Source organism: Suricata suricatta, chromosome 5 (genome assembly GCF_006229205.1).
Source record: "Suricata suricatta isolate VVHF042 chromosome 5, meerkat_22Aug2017_6uvM2_HiC, whole genome shotgun sequence".
Lineage (NCBI taxonomy): Eukaryota > Metazoa > Chordata > Mammalia > Carnivora > Herpestidae > Suricata > Suricata suricatta.
The window spans coordinates 9,951,317-9,967,622 of NC_043704.1; the positions used below are offsets into that span (position 1 = coordinate 9,951,317).

The 16,306-nt window shown below is 43.5% G+C and overlaps 1 protein-coding gene across 3 annotated transcripts in view; it reads left to right on the forward strand.

The window, feature by feature from the left end:
• Positions 1 to 16,306, forward strand: part of HLCS (holocarboxylase synthetase) — a 203,591-nt gene that overhangs the window by 100,187 nt on the left and 87,098 nt on the right. The gene's annotated exons all lie outside the window — the stretch shown is intronic.

Sequence of the window (16,306 nt, forward strand, 5' to 3'; positions counted from 1 at the left end):
TTTTTAAATGTTTATTTATTTATTTATTTATTTAGAGAGAGAGAGAGACAGAGAGAGACAGAGAGAAAAATGAGCTGGGGAGGGGAAGAGAAAAAGGGAAAGAGAATCCCAAGCAGGGCTCCGCAATGTCAGTGCAGAGCTGGACACGGAGCTCGAACTCATGAACCGTGAGATGGTGACGTGAGCCGAACTCAAGAGTTGGACGCTTAACCAACTGAGCCACCCAGGTGCTCCTCATTCAAAGTTTAAATAATTGCAAAGGGTGTAATTTTCAACATAAGGTGAATGTTGGTGTTCAAGAGGGAAGAATATCTTTCTAAGGTTTGTCCGTGAATCTAAACACTGCACCTATTTTAGGCCGATCATCATCCATGGAAAACTCGGTGAAGCTCTTTCCTGGTCAAAATGTCTTGTTGTTCTTTTATCTCCTTGAAGTCATATTGCCATTCCAATCCCCCCACAGAATTTTATGCTAATGTAACACGTTGATATGCTTCCAAGTCTTTTTATTGATCACCCTAGTATATTTCTCTGCCACAAAACTGTGGAATTTTCTGTGATCACAAGGCTTTAGAGATAAAAAATATTCTTCTGGATTGAATTTTCCTTAGAATGATTAATGGTCTACAATATGTAAAAAACAAATACATTGTAAATTTTGACAAATGCATATCAAACATAGTAAATTTTTCTTGGAAATAGAGTTCTGAATGAAATGGGTGAGGTCGGGGCACCTGGGTGGTTCAGTCAGTTAAGTGTCCATCTTCGGCTCAGGTCATGATCTCACGACTTGGGAGTCAAGCCCTGTGTCGGGCTCTGTGCTGACAGCTTGGAGCCTGGAGCCTGCTTCAGATTCTGTGTCTCCTTTTTCCTCCCCCACTCATGCTTTGTCTCTCTCTCTCTCCCTCAAGAATAAATAAACATTAAAAAAAAATTTTAAGAAGAAATGGATGAGGTTATTTGTTTCAGTTAGTTTCCTGTGGATAGATTTGACTTTTTGATAGAATGAGACAGCATTAATTTTCTTTTTCTTTTTTATATATGTAAACAAGGAGCAACTTTCTTCAAATAAAAAAAGTAGATGGGAATGGAAGGAGTTTTTCTTCTTGTATAGCATCGTCACTCAGCTTTTTGAAATGTTTTCAAGTTATATGCTAAAAATTACATTGCTCTCTCCTCAGTAATTGTTACCCATCTGTCAGTTAATAACTCAGGTCCTCCCTCAGTTTTGTTGAATGCAAAAAACTGGAAACCACCTGATATATCAGAGATACCCGAGAGATTCTTACAACTTACCAGATTGTTATTATCATATGATTATTGCATCATTTAGAGACACCTGGCTTAATCTACTTAAAAACAGTTGAGAAGGTAGAAGTAATTTTAATACATCCTCAGGAACACAGTGTATATTTTTAAACAAAATGCTTTCATTTTATCTCATGTTTTAAATATACTTTCTCTTCTTTTTCTTCTTCTTCTTCTTCTTCTTCTTCTTCTTCTTCTTCTTCTTCTTCTCCTTCTTCTCCTTCTTCTCCTTCTTCTTCTTAGAGAGAGAGTGAGAGAAAGTATGGGCTGGGGAGGAGGGAGAGGGAGAGAGAATCAGGAGCAGGCTCCATGCTCAGTGCAGAGCCCCATGTGGGGCTCCATCTCACGACTCTGGGATCATGACCTGAACTGAAATCAAGAGTTAGACACTTAACCTCCTGAGCCACCCAGGCAACTGTTAAATATACTTTGATAAACCCCCTGGGCTACAGACCTTTTTCTTCCTATTTTGGGAAAGTACCTGCCATATAACCTCATTGGCAGAGCAAATTTTCATGGACCAGCCACTTAGCTAAACAAGACTTTCTTTAGAAAGCCCACCTTCCTTTTGCAGTTCAGGTAAACACGTTAGCATTTATGCCCCAGTGACCACATCTGTCTTCCAGTTGGAAGATGAAATGAGGCATTCAGTTTGCCTCCTGGGTGAGTAAGTGCACCATCTTAAATAGCTCTCTTTGGTGCTTCTCTGGGAATTAAGGGTTCCTGAATAGCAGCTTGGTCGTGGAAGAGGCAGGGTTGTCAAGTGGAAGTTGTCTCTACCCCCTCTGCCCGACCCTAGAATATACCTCAATCCAGAACGATGCGGCAGGGGTCAAAGCACTTCATTTCTAAATGCCGCAGCTCGCACTTATCAAAATAGGTCTGTGATGGGAAATGATCTCTGGTTTGTGGTGGTCGAGTAAAGGATCTCCTTTACAGCCTTCAGTATTTCTCACTACCCCTTTGTGACCCCTCCGGCAGGTTTCTATGTCCCAGGCTGTGCCTTGGTTAGACCCGGGGCGGGTAAGAGGTATTCCTTTCACGTGGTGGGGGAGGGAGTAGTTTAAAAGGAGGTTTAGAGGTAGAGCTTGGGTGTGCCCGGGCTCCAAGCTCGCTCTGAAACAGCCTGTGTTAGGAGAGTGCTTATGGCAAGTTGAGGTTCTTGGGGGCATTTTCCCTTAGAGCTGATCTGCCTGCCTACCCGTTCGGAAACATATTTCGCCCCAGTTTGAAGATGGCTATATTTTAGGACATTTTCAGCCCTCATGAATCGTGAGAATCTTATAGGTATGGTGTGCACTGAGTCCTAGAAAGACAAGAATGTGTAAAAAAAAACTTTGCGCTTGCATTTGGAAGTTAGAGAATTCGTGTTTTTTTCTCCATCTTCCCTCCCTTTTTTCTCTCCTCTTTTTCTGCCCTGCTCTTTCTTGGAAATTATTTAAGGCAGTTTATAAGGGTGCTAAAATCTATCAGCTCCTAATTAAAATTGGGAGGGAGAAAGGGGAAGCAATGGTGGAGACGGAGGTTAAGCGTAAGCGTCTGACTCTTGATTTCCGCGCAGTCTCAGAATCTCCAGAGCTAGCCACAGTGCAGTCCCTCCCCCCGGCCCCCATGGTGCCTCTCCCTTCCCGTCGCCCTTCCATGGGGCTCAGCGCACTGAGGAGGCGTGTGCAGAGTCCAGTCTCTTGTTAGCATGTGGCCGTGCCTTCCTGAGGCAGGGCTCGGTCTCTGCGCTGACACTGGGCTGGCCTCCAGGAGCCAGCTCACGGGGGCGTCCCTGCAAGCCTGGGGTGGAGGTGGGTGCCTCAAGGTGCAGGGTGGAGAGTGTGGTCTCTGCTGCTTTCCCCAGCTCCCCAACCAGGGTGGAAGTCAGCAGACTCGAGCATATACTTTTCTACGGCTTTCTAAATTCTACAGAGCAGACCCTACGCGGGGGTGCCGAGGCCAGGTTGGTGAGCTGCCCTGGGGTCACCGCCCCCTGCACCCTCTGCCCACTCTCCACTCCACGCCCTTCTTTGCATGCAGAGAGAATGCATATGTATGGAAAGGTCAGCAGCAATATCAAGGTGCACATCCACATCTGGCACATTCTTTAATATATTTATAGGAAAGAAAGAGGTAAAGTCTCTAACAGTGATAGCTACTAGAATCCGCTGCAGACATAGAGATAGTTGATGAAAAAGAATGGAAAGTGACTAACTTCCCTTTTCCCTCCACCTCTGCTCTCCCCCCTCCCCTCTCCTACCAGACACATTTTAGGGAAGGGGTGGAACGTTAGGAGAAGACTGCAAAAGGAACAAAATCAAGTATAAAACCCTGTGAGACGTATAGGGGGGAAAGAGCTGAAGCGAACTAGCTATTTATTTTATTTTTTAAAGTTTGTTTATTTATTTGAGTAGTCTCCACACCCAGCCTGGGGCTCGAACTCACAACCCCAAGATCAAGAGTCACCTGCTCTTCCAACTGAGCCAGCCATGTGCCCCCCAAGGTAGCATTTTTTTTCTTTTAAGTTTATTTATTTATTTTTGAGAGAGAGACAGATTGAGCTGGGAAGGACAGAGAGGGAAAGAGACAATCCCAAGCAGGTTCTGCACTGTCATCGCAGAGCCCAATACAGGGCTTGAACTCACCAACCAAGAGATCATAACCTGAGTGAAAATCAAGAATCAAGACGCTTAACCAACTGAGCCACCCAGGTGCCCCAGGCATAGAGTATGCATGCTTCAGGGATGAGGACGTTTCGCATCAAAGTGAGTTTTAATTTGTGTCAGGAATGACTTTAAGAGTTTGTACATGCGAGGGGGGGTGATTGCAAACAACAGATCTTGACTCGTGTCTCATGACCAGGAAAGGAATGCTTTGGAGGCTGGACCTTGGGTAGCTCACAAAAGCGAGGGGAAGTTCGAGGGATGAGGCTGGGAGAGCCACGATCCCAGCATTTCTGGTGGGACCAGAGGATGTGGGGCACTCCTGCCTGTGCCCCTCCTCCCCCAGGGTCCAGGCTGCCCCCCAGGGTCCAGGCTGCGGGGGCTCTCTAGCCAAAGAGAGTCTGGGCCAGCGAGTCTCCAGTCTCCGTGGCCTCCTCCCTCCCTCCCTGACGTTCCCAGGAACTCCTCCGCCCACAGGAAGGAGGTGCAGGGGCTTGGCCAAAAACTGCCAAAGACATTCTTTTCCTTCGGAGCCTGATGAGATTATGATTATGTTTCACAGCTGGATAAAATGATGCAGTTTCATAGATCTTGTACCTTCTGAAATAGTGAAATGTATATGTCTCTGCATGTGGGTTTGCATATAGTCTCCTTGGTAAACAATAACGCGGAGCATATTGGCACACGATTATTGATTAACTGCAGACAAAGAGACCTTTTCCAGGCTGTGTTACTGAGAACCTGCGGCTTTCTGAGTGGGTTTTATCCTCCCCAAACTGGGCATGTTACAAACTACTTGAGTTCAACATTTTCTGGGTTATTGTTAAAATAACATAGCTTAAATGGAATTTATTCACAGTGCTGTTATATCAATATATTCTTTATTATTTTAGGATTGGATTTCCGTGTATAACAAGAATGTTGTTATTGTCTTCCGAGGGGATTTTATTATTACCATTCTAGAATGGGCCTTTTATTTCTTCCCCATCTCTATTTTCTCCTTCATTAACTAAGAAGCAAATTAGACTTGCATTTAGTCCATGTCTGCCAAATGTTATTTTTAGAAGCCTTCTCACCTCTTTCTCGCTCCTGTGGGATTTCTTCTTTCTTTCCTTAACTCTGCTTGGCCCTCTGAGTCATTGCAATCAAAATCAGTGCCCTCCTGATATTAGTTCAATATGTAAAACAGACTGTTTATTTGCTCTTGGGATAGGAGATCTCTTTTGAAGCTTAAAAAATCCAAGGGAAAATGATAAAAGGAAAAGTTGGTAGGTTTCTTTATGCTAGTAAATTTCTGTATGTCAGGTAACACTGTGAAATGGGTAACTGATGGAGAAAACGAATTTGGAACACGGGAAGTAATCCAAGGGTTAATGTTTTCAGTACACAGAAAAGTTGCACAGTTGAAAAAAGGGTAAAGGAAGTAAGCAGTCAGTTCCCAATGGACATAATCAGGTGACCGGTGAAAGTCTGAATATCATTATTACTAAAAATGGAAAACATATAACTTCTACATGTTAAACTGTGAAGATTAAAAGGTGTTTGGGCAAAGGTGTGGGAACATAGGGATTTCACACTGGTTTGGTGCGGAATTAACACAGCCTTTCCAGTGTGTCCTGTGTAACACGTCTTAAAATGTTCATATATACATTTTTAATGTAATTTAGTGTCAAATTGGTTTCCATACAACACCCAGTGCATATATTTTGACACGACAGTTTGGTTGGTTGAATTTAACCCAAGAAGATGAATATGGAGGCACGAAATTATGGCTGTGAGCACATCTGTTACTCCTCTTTTCAGTAAACAGAAACACAGAGACAGCCTCATGCTTAGGAATGGGAGGTCAAATTTCATCTCCATGTAACTGTTGTATAACAGGTAAAAACCGTAAAAACAGATCAAACGCCAATACCCATAGTATGACCCAATACTTAAAAAAGTAAAGAAAGAGAAAGGTTTGTGCATGAATCGAAAGGACAGGAGAGAAGTTGACAAGAGTGCACTAAAGGTAGTTTCTTTGGGGAGTGATGGAATTTGGGAGACATCCCCACCTTCTCTTTGATCCTTCCGAATTTTCTAAAATTTCCTCTGTGAGTATGTACTGCTGCCGTAAAGCGAACACACCAAATCCTGTTGAAGAAATAAAGGGCCAGTGTTTCTGCAACGTAAACTATTAGGAAGATGCTCATCTTGTCTTTCTAGCTCTGTGATGTCCCAGCTCTTTGGATTTTGACCCAAATATTATTTTGGGTTTTGCAGTTTTACCATATGCAATATTTTAAATAAAATGACTTTTGAGAATTTATATTGAGGTATCTTGGATATCGGTTACTTAGTTTATTTGCAGTTCTAAAAAACTGAGACTAAGTATTTGGATAGTAAATAAGATGCTAGTATTTATGTCTGCTGCTAATGCTGACTAGAACTTTCTGCGCTGATGCCGTTGGCACCGTGAAATTCCTTTTACATGATTCATAGACCGGCATCTTTACTGAAACTCAGACGATTTTCCTATGCTGTGACTACTAGCTCTTTCTTATCCAATCCATCCTTTCTATTACAGCTCCTGTGCCGCACACTTGATTTTTTTTAAAAAAGGCAATTTTGCCCTCCAGGCTTTCATTTCAATGTTAAAAAGAATCCCAGGACCTGGTGCCATTAGTATATTCTGGACCCCTGGTAGTTTTGCCCACCCCTAAGGTTCCCGCCTGAAGCTTTTCACTGACAAGACTGTGGTAATTTGTTGCAAAAGAGGAAAATATGATCATTCTATATGGGGCTATGGTGGTGTTCCTACCTTCAATCACTATTTTAAAATGGGGTGGGAGGGGGAGGATTTTAAAATTCATTTAAGCTGGATGGCCAAAGCAGCGAGCCACATGAATTAGATTTTTGTGTTTTTGAAAAGGCTACAAAAGTTGCAAGAGCTGTTCTTGGAATGGCCTTGTGAAAATCCCCCGGCCTGCTGGACAGAGGAGGCGCGGACGGTTCTAAGTCAGGCATTGTGGGACCAACTGAGCAAAGACAGGGTTTATTGACGGGAATGTTGCTGAAGAAGCGCACGGAGTTGAGCTGTTTGCTTTCAGATTTAGCTGCTGTTTAGACAAGCGAGGCTCTTTATTCTTGCTCAGACCTGAGCCAGCCGAGCCTCAAGGTTGAAAAGTAAAAAGGGAACTTAAGAAGAGAAAGTGCTTTCCCAACTTCGGTTTCTCTGTGTTATACTGACTTTCCTTCGGTGTTTTTTGTTGTTTTCTTCTTCTTGCCGTTTCTTCCCATCCGACTGACTGAAGGATTCTTGTTTTAGAACTCATTTCGTGTTTGCATAATCCAGTTTCTTTTTCGTTAGAGCAAAAACAGAGCAAATAATAATCAAAACATGGACAACAGAAAAAATGGAATAGACCCTCCCCCCAAGAAGCATATAGAGATTCAGAGAGAACCGTCTCCCCCCGCTGGGAACGCAGGTGCAGGCTCCTTACAGGTGCTTGGTGTAGGTCCCCAAGGAGGACAGAAACCCAACACGTATTGAATGCTTCCTGTGCATAACCTGGAGAAATCAACACATATTGAGTGCCTACTGTGAACCAACCTGTAATGCTCTAGAAGGTGGCAGTCCTTCCGTTTTATAGATGAGGAAACAAACTTTGAGGTCACCCTGCCAGGATGTGCAGAATTCAGGTTTGACTAACCTTGCTTTTTTTCTTTCTCTGTAAAGAGAATAATTCAGTGGTCTGGATCACCAAAAAAAAAAAAAAAAAAAAAGAGGGGGGAGGGCAAATATGCCCCATGGCCATCACTCTGAGCTCATGGAAAAGAAAGAGGGTCACCCCTGTTGCTTATCCCTGTCAAAACAGGCCATTTTGATGTCTAGGGTACTTGGACATTTATACCTACTTAGTGATCCTAAAAATCAAACTGTTAACCTTTTAGCTTTAAGGAAAATCACCCCGTAGAGTTTGGGGTGGGCATCCCTCCTCTTTGCTGACCTGCGTCCCCCTTGGAGTCTTGCCCCACCCCTGGGGCCACAGCTGCTGAACCGCGGGGGAGTCTTGGGTCTTTGGAGCACCGGCCTAGAATTTTGTAGAAACGTGCTCCCAGTATTACCTCTGATGTGTGCGGACTTGTCATACTGTGGGGCAGTTTTAGTTTTTGCACACTTAGATTAGGGAGAATCACATTTGCCACTGTTTCGCCGGTCATAAACTTGATTGTTTTCCCACAAAGGCTGGAGAGGAAGCCTGTGGTAGACATGGCAGATGGTCCCGGTTGCAAGGTCGGCACAGCTGAGTGCTAAGTTGCATGTCACAGTACTGACTTTTCTGGAAGTGATGCCGACCCTTGTTCTTTCTGCTCATCCCTCACCTCCCTGGGAACTTGTAACAGCAGACCCCCCGCCCCCCCCCACCCCGCCTCCCACCCCCCCTGCCAGGCACTGAACTGTAGCTGTGAGGGCGGGAGGGAAAGGGAAGGGAAGCAGAGGCATCATCCCGCCATCACGGTGGAGAAAAAGGTGTGCTGTTAACGCCTGGCACAGAAAGTTTGTTGCTATTTTTGTTGCCATTTGTTGCTATTTGTCCACAAAAGGGACAAAAGTAGTTATTAAACCCATTTCCTGTGCTTTTAAAAAATTTTTGTGGTTGAAGAAAATAGAAGCGTAAAAAATCAAGTCCACCTAAGCTTGAAAAGAAACGTGCAGCGGTGGATTTGCACGTTGGCCTTAATTGGCCCAATTGACCTTCTCTGCTGTATTTACAATTGCCTTTAAATTGTAAGCAGATGTTTGAACCCCCGTCTTTACTAGGTCTGCAACATCTGTTTCACCAGCACCGCTGCCCACCAAAGCAGCCGTAATTAGGGAGCACCTAATGCATACATTTTTTTCTTATGGACCCAATCGATCAGATTTCTCCCTCGGGTATTAAAGTCGACCCTTATTCTTGCTTTTATTTGAATACGTTTTGCATTATACTTTCTTACACAGGAGAACAGTAAGTATGCCAGCCCAGCACGTGTGCACCCGCACACTCACACACACACCCCCCCCAAGATAGTCATTACGATGAATTTTTAAAATGGTGTGTGTGTAAGTCATTAACAGTGGGTGAAAGATGTTTGCGTATACAATTGTAAACCCTTGAAAATGTGTGAAGGCTTTTTTTGGGTTTTTTCCTTTTGTGTTTCTTCTAAATGAGGCATTTCCTGAAAAACCAGCAAGGTAAAACTTGGAAGTCTTAAAAGCTGGGGTGGATCATTTATTTTATTTTATTTTTAATTAATAGTCTTCATTTCTGAGAGTAGATTTAGGTTTATAGAAAGATTAATGGAGGGAGTTCCATATATTCCCTCTCTTCTCTCTCTCTCTGCTTCTAATTTCCTGTTATTAATGTCCTGCGTTAGCGTGGTACATTTGTTACAATTGATGGACCTACTTGGATACATTGTTATGAGTTGTAAGTATCATTTACATCACCGTTTCCTCTTTGTGTTGTACATCCTGGGGGTTTGGACAAATGTATAATGACTAGGATCCGTCATTGCAGAGTCACACAGAGGAGTTCCATCGCCCTAAAGAATCCCCTGCAGGAGGGAGCATTATTGACTGAAGTATTCTTGAGGATGTGTTTACTTTGATTTTTTTTTTTTTTTTTTTGAGAGAGAGAGACATCGTGAGCAGGGGAGGGTCAGAGAGAGAGAGAGAGAGACACAGAATCTGAAGACAGGCTCCAGGTTCTGAGCTGGCTGTCAGCACAGAGCCCAGCTTGGAGCCCGAACCCACAAACCATGAGATCATGACCCAAGCCGAAGTCAGATACTTAACCGACTGAGCCACCCAGGTGCCCCAAGGATGTGTTTACTTTAAAAAGAACTTATTTCTCTTGCATAATGGTCTGAAGAAATAGTCATTGTGATGTTTTAGAATGGACTGTACAGAACTTTAGAGGACTTCGTTTTTTCATATGCTTTGCATTTTAAAAGAACTTTGCATATGTTTTATAAATTTTGCTGAGGTTGATATGGTATGATGTATGCCTAATAATTAGAAATTTCTATGAATTGCTAGCATTCGATTCAGTTGCTTACAAATAAATTAATCCTTTAAGGGTACATTTCTTTAAAATTGAACTTTTAGGGGCACCTTGGTGGCTCAGACGGTCAAGCATCTGACTCTTCCGTCAAGCATCTGACTCTTGAATTCAGCTCAGCTCATGATCCCAGGATCATGGGACCAAGCCCTGTGTTGGGCTCCATGCTGAGCATGAAGTCTGATTAATATTCTCTCTCTCTCTCTCTCTCTCTCTCTCTCTCTCTCACTCTCCCTCCCTCTCCCCCCTCCCTCTCCCCCCTCCCTCTCCCTCTGCCTCCTCCCCCTCCTGCATGCTCTCTCTCTAAAATAAGAAAGAGAAAAAGAAATCGTGGGCAGGAGAATACATGTGCATCTGGCATGTGTCCCCTCCTGACAGGTGGTTGCCGTGCTGTAGGGCAGTGCCATTCAGGGCTGGGAGTAGAGTGGTACGGACTGCCCTTGGTCCATGGCATTGAGTAGGATACAAACGTTTTATCAGCAGTGGAGGTAGATGTTTAAAATGTTTTTTAATGAAAGTGTAATATACATACAGGAAAACACATATACCCTAAGGGTATACAGCATTTGAGTTTTTACATACTAAACCCATTGTGTAACTAGATGAAGAAATAGAAAGATCTAGCATCCCAGAGGCACCTGTCATGGTCCCTTCTGGCCATTGTCCCCCTCTGAGAGGCACTACATTACCACGATCTTACTTTTGCACTTAATAGGAATGGAAACATGCAGCATGAACTCTCTGTGTTCCTCCCTGTCAGTACACGTGCTTACCTGGTTCATTGTCATGGCTATTCTATACTGCACTGAGTGTGGGTGACTCTTCCACAGTTGTTTACGCATTCTACTATTGGTGGGCTTTCGGGCAGTTTCTGGTTTGGGGCTATTGCCAGTAGTGCTGTTACGAACAATCTGGTTCCTTTGGTGAACATATGTAATCCTTTCTGCTGAGTATAGATACGCAGGAGCAGAGCTGTGGGGCTGTAAGGTACGCACACGTCAGCCTGAGTGTTTTCTATCAGCCTGCCAGACAGTCTTCCATCCAGCCACGTATGAGAATATGGGGTCAGTAGCCTAACTTTCGGCTGTGGAGCAGAGCCAAGTCAACCATGGGACAGTGTGAGCAGGGAAGGGTCAGAGAGAGAGGGAGACACAGAATCTGAAGCAGGCACCAGGCTCTGAGCTAGCTGTCAGCACAGAGCCCGATGCAGGGCTCGAACCCACAAACTGTGAGATCATGACCTGAGCCAAAATCAGATGCTTAACCGACTGAGCCACCCAGGCGCCCCTCACTATAAGCAATTTTAAAATATTAAAAAATTAAAAATGATTTCATCATTAATTTATCAGTTTTAATCAATAATAATTTTCTTTTTAGATACTTCAATATTTTCCTATGGGAGTGGTTTTGGAATTCCTATCCATAGCTGTGGAAGCAAAACTACTCCGACAGTAAACATAGACAGAATTAAAAACAACTCTCCTTTCCTAGAGATAGGTGGTTTTTATATTTGAGACTACCTCGTTTTGCCTTAAACCTAAGTGTTAAGCAATGTGCCTGTCTCAGTTCTGTGATTATGTAAAAATTAGCAGTGAAATTCCTACCAGGATAAGTAAATCTCTTAATGTGTTACATGTTTCTTAAATCAAGCCACAGATACTTTTTCTGTTTATGAGCTATTTAAGATCCTTCCTTAACCTTTATTGTGAGTAATGCGTCTTACTAAATATTAGAGTTTGTTTATATTTTGAGGGTTCTTTTTCCTCCATTGGAAAGCACTTGTGCTAACAAATTACAAGGGTACCATTTATAAGCTAAATAACACGTTTGTTGTTCAGAAGTTTTGGCACCCAGGGAACTAAATGTTAGTTTTAGAATTTATCATTAAGGTAATAGGCAGTATTGTGCTATCTTGAGTTTTACTTGGGTTATTACAGTTGGGTTGGAAAATACCCATATAACATCATTTCAGATCCATATTTGGGTTTGAGGAGTCTTCCTGTATCTTAAAACCCTGTAAAATTTTCAAAGACATGCATGTAAGGTGTTAATAGTGAGTCAAGCCATCTTCCTATGAAGTTTTTGGCCTTTTGGGTTCTTCTGTGATGTGCCTGTTAATTTCCTTTGCCCGTATCTTGAGCATTGGCTTTGAAGTTCTTCTGTTTTGTGTACATCTCCTCCTTTGCCATCTGTTGTCCTGGTGTCCTTTCCTCACTTGGCATCTCCCTGTCTCTTCTACCTCCTTCCAAGAAGCACTCCCTAACTGAGCGGAAGTGTACTTATGTTTGTATAAACAGCCATGTTCCCCGCCTTATCCCAGGGGAGATGTTCAAAGACCTCCAGTATACGGAGCGTACCAAACCCTACACACTTGACCCTTAAGCACTGCAGAGATTGGGGCACTGATCCACGCAATGTCAAAAAAAATCCATGCATGACTTCTGACTCCTCCAAAACTTTACTTGTAATCTGATGTTGACTGACGCCTTACCGATAGCATAGTCAATAACACATATTTTGTATGTTATATACTGTATCCTTATAATAAGTAAGCTAGAGGAAACAAAGTGTTATTAAGAAAATTATAGGGGCACCTGGGACACTCAGTTGGTTAAGTGTCCGGCTTCGGCTCAGGTCATGATCTCATGGTTTGTGGGTTCGAGCCCTGCGTCAGGCGCTGTGCTGACAGCTAGCTCAGAGCCTGGTGCCTGCTTCAGATTCTGTGTCTCCCTCTCTCTCTGACCCTCCCCTGCTTGTTCTGTCTCTCTCTGTCTCTCAAAAATAAATAAATTTAAAAAACCATAAAAATACTTAAAAAATAAAGAAAATTATAGGGGTGCCTGGATGGCTCAGTCAGTTAAGTGTCTGACTTTGGCTCAGGTCATGATCTCACAGTTTGTGGGTTCAAGCCCCTGTGCTGACAGCTCAGAGCCTGGAGCCTGCTTCTGATTCTGTGTCTCCCTCTCCGCCCCTCCCCTACTCATGCTCTGTCTCTCTCTCTTAAAAATAAACAAACATATAAAAAAATAAAAAAACAAACAACAAAATGAACTCATAAAAAAAAAGAAAATTATAAGGAAAGAAAAAAACCTACAAGGAAGAGAAAATACATGTATTGTGCTGCTCTGTAAAAAATCCACACGTTAAGTGGACCCATGTGGTCCAAACCCATGTTGTTGTTCAAGGCTCAACTGTAACTATTGTGTTTTTTCCTCTACATACAGACATAAAGCTTACTTTATAAATTACACACAGGAAGGGATCGACAATGAAAATAATAGATTAGAACAGTTCTATCAATATTCTGTATTGAAAGTTAGGGGAATATGGTCGGTCAAAATCTCTTACTGCTCAGCCTTCCACTTCTTGTGCTGATGGGAGATGATAATGTTACAAGATGAAGCGAGGTGAGTGACACAGTGTTAGGCCTACGTCTGACCTGCGGAGGCTGTGTCGAAGGGGGATCATCTGCTTCTGGACTCTGGTGGACGTCGGCTAACCAAAACTAGGGGCAGAGAAACCGTGGGCATGGTGGGGACTGCTCTAGAAAGGAAAGCAAACTCTCACAGAATAATGAGTAATTGCAACGTGTGTGAGGGGTTTTCGCGCTGGGCACCTTTCCCGCCCGCCTGCCTCCTACATGCGAATCTAAGAAAGACGGCCAACGATTTCAGCCTCCTTTCTGCAAGACAGCTGTCCCCTGTGACTGAAACAAACTTCTCTGCCTTCCAGTCCGGTATTTCCTAAAAAGCAACACTGGAAAATGTGCCATTGTTTTACGAGGTGACCTGCTGATGCTGTCCATTGACCTCTTGTGTCTTTTCAGCCGTGGGTATTTGCACGGCAGTTGACTCTCCGAAGCAGCGTTCACTTCATTCCTGCTCAGTTTTAGAGCCCAGATGCTTAGGTTGCTGCAGACATGAGAAGTTGGTTCCAGTTATTGGTGAAGTGATGTTTCCTGGCTCTCAGAAACAAGATCAGTTTATCTGTGTATCTGGAATGTATTAGTTTCTTGCGGCTGCTGAAACAAATGACCATAACTGGGTGGCTCAAAACAACAGAAAATTCTTCCCTCACGGTTCTGGGGGGCGGAAGTCTGAAATCAAGATGTTGGCAGGGCCACGCTCCCTCCGAAAGCTCTCAGGGAGTATCTGCTGTTGGCTCCTTCCAGCTTCTTCTCGTAGCTCGTGGGGTCCATGGCTTGTAGACGCATCATCCCAGGCTCTGCCTCGGTCTTCACGTGGCCTTCCCCTCTGTGTGTCTGTCTTTTCCTCTTCTGTCTCTTGTGAGGACATATGTCGTTGGATTTAGATCCCGTCTCAGGATTCAGGATTCCCTCGCCTCAAGATCTTTAATTACATCTGCAAAGACCTTATTTCCAGATAAGGAACCGCTCCCGTGTGATGGGCGTCAGGACATAAGCATATATTTGGGAGGGAAGGGGGCGCCATGGTTCGGCCCACTATGGAAGGGAAGAAAACTCACATTACTAAGAAGCTGATGGCAGGAAGGGGACGAAATGTCACTGGCCCGTTTCCTGGGAGGAGGGAGGCTTGCGCCCTGGCCCTAGGTGGGGGAGAGCCCAGGCGTGCGTCTCTTGTGGCTTTCAAATCCAACTGCCACCTACGTTACACTAGTCCACTAAAAGTAGGATGAAATGACCTAAAAATAGTTCCTGAGTATTCTCTGGCTTGAAAAATTGGCCCGGATTCCCATGTTACTTAAGAAGTGGGGAAAGAAAAACTTGGGAAACTATCAGCCGCATAAATGGTCATTACCTAAGGATTATTCAGATTTTGGCTTTGTTTCAGGAAACATATTCATTTTGTTTTCAACGTATATTTTGTTCCGCTCCCCACCCTCCCAGCCCAGCCCCCCCCCCCCCCCCCCCCCCCCCCCCCCCCCCCCCCCCCCAGTGTAAGAACTTGGTTATTAGCTCTACACCATATCAGGGTTTCCACAGGGGCGGGGCTGTACTGAGCCCACCAAGACAAAAGTGGCTTTCATTATTGAGCTTGATACCAAGTTCATGATTGCAGCTGACGTGCACATTTCTCTAAAATTATACTTTTATGAAAAACCAACACTTCTAATGTGTAAAAATTACCACTCGTTTCTTCGTGTTTGACCACTGTGGATCTTACTAATGTTTGTTCTTCTATGGACTAACCTTCCTGGGAGGAGAATTTTTTTTAAACTATCATTCCATTCCTGCTGATACTTTTGTGAGCTTGATATTAAGAAGCTGTGGTAATAGCACCCACTAGATAAATTAAACATTAATTCTCTCTTGATTAATAAAATGTTTTCTCTGGGATTCAGCCACTTTCATTCTATCTGGATTTTACTTTGGCATGGACATAGCCAAGATGTTGCCTTTTTCAATGTTAAAAACTCGTTAGAGTGTGTATTTAAGATTTTGATTTTGATCAGCTGCCTGATTAGTAGAAGTTTCTATGTAAAAGGATCTTCAGATTATAAAAGCCCATAGAGCACAGTGGACAGTTTTTATTACGCATCATGTCTTCACAAAACCTTTATAAATACCTTTCTAAACAGTAAGATCAGAGCCCAGTACTAAGAACGTCCAGGGCCAGTTTGCATATGTTGATGATTGTTCAGCAGACCTCTTTGGTCCAGCTCTTACGTGAGAAACTTAGTAGACCATTCCTTGACACTTACTGCCTTTTTTTTTTTTTTAACATTTAAGATTTTTCACTGTACAGTGAGCAAACCAGTGTTCTGTCATGGCCTCGGGGTGAGCACAGTTTTGGTTCCTATTTAACAGTAGAAAAAGATTAACTTGCCAGGATAGAAGGGTTGACGGTAGAGAGCTATCAGCCCTTCTGAGTATGGAGCAGGGCTGTGTTCCAGAATAATCTTGTGATAGTGGCTGAGAAGAGTGGTGGATTGATTCAGAGGAAGGTTTTTTGTTTTGTTTTGTTTTGTTTTATTTTAATGTTTTTATTTATTTTTAAGACAGAGAGAGTGTGAGCAGGGGAGGGTCAGAGAGAGAGGGAGACACAGAATCTGAAGTAGGCTCCAGGCTCTGAGCTAGCTGTCAGCACAGAGCCCAATGCGGAGCTCAAACCCATGAACCGTGAGATCATGACCTGAGCTGAAGCCGGACGCGTAACATACGCTTAACTGACTGAGCCACCCAGGCACCCCTCAGGGGAAGTTTTTGGAGGCTATCTCACAAATCAAAGCAAACCATGATAAGGCCGTGAGTCAGACAGGGGCATTGAGCATAGGAATTGGGAA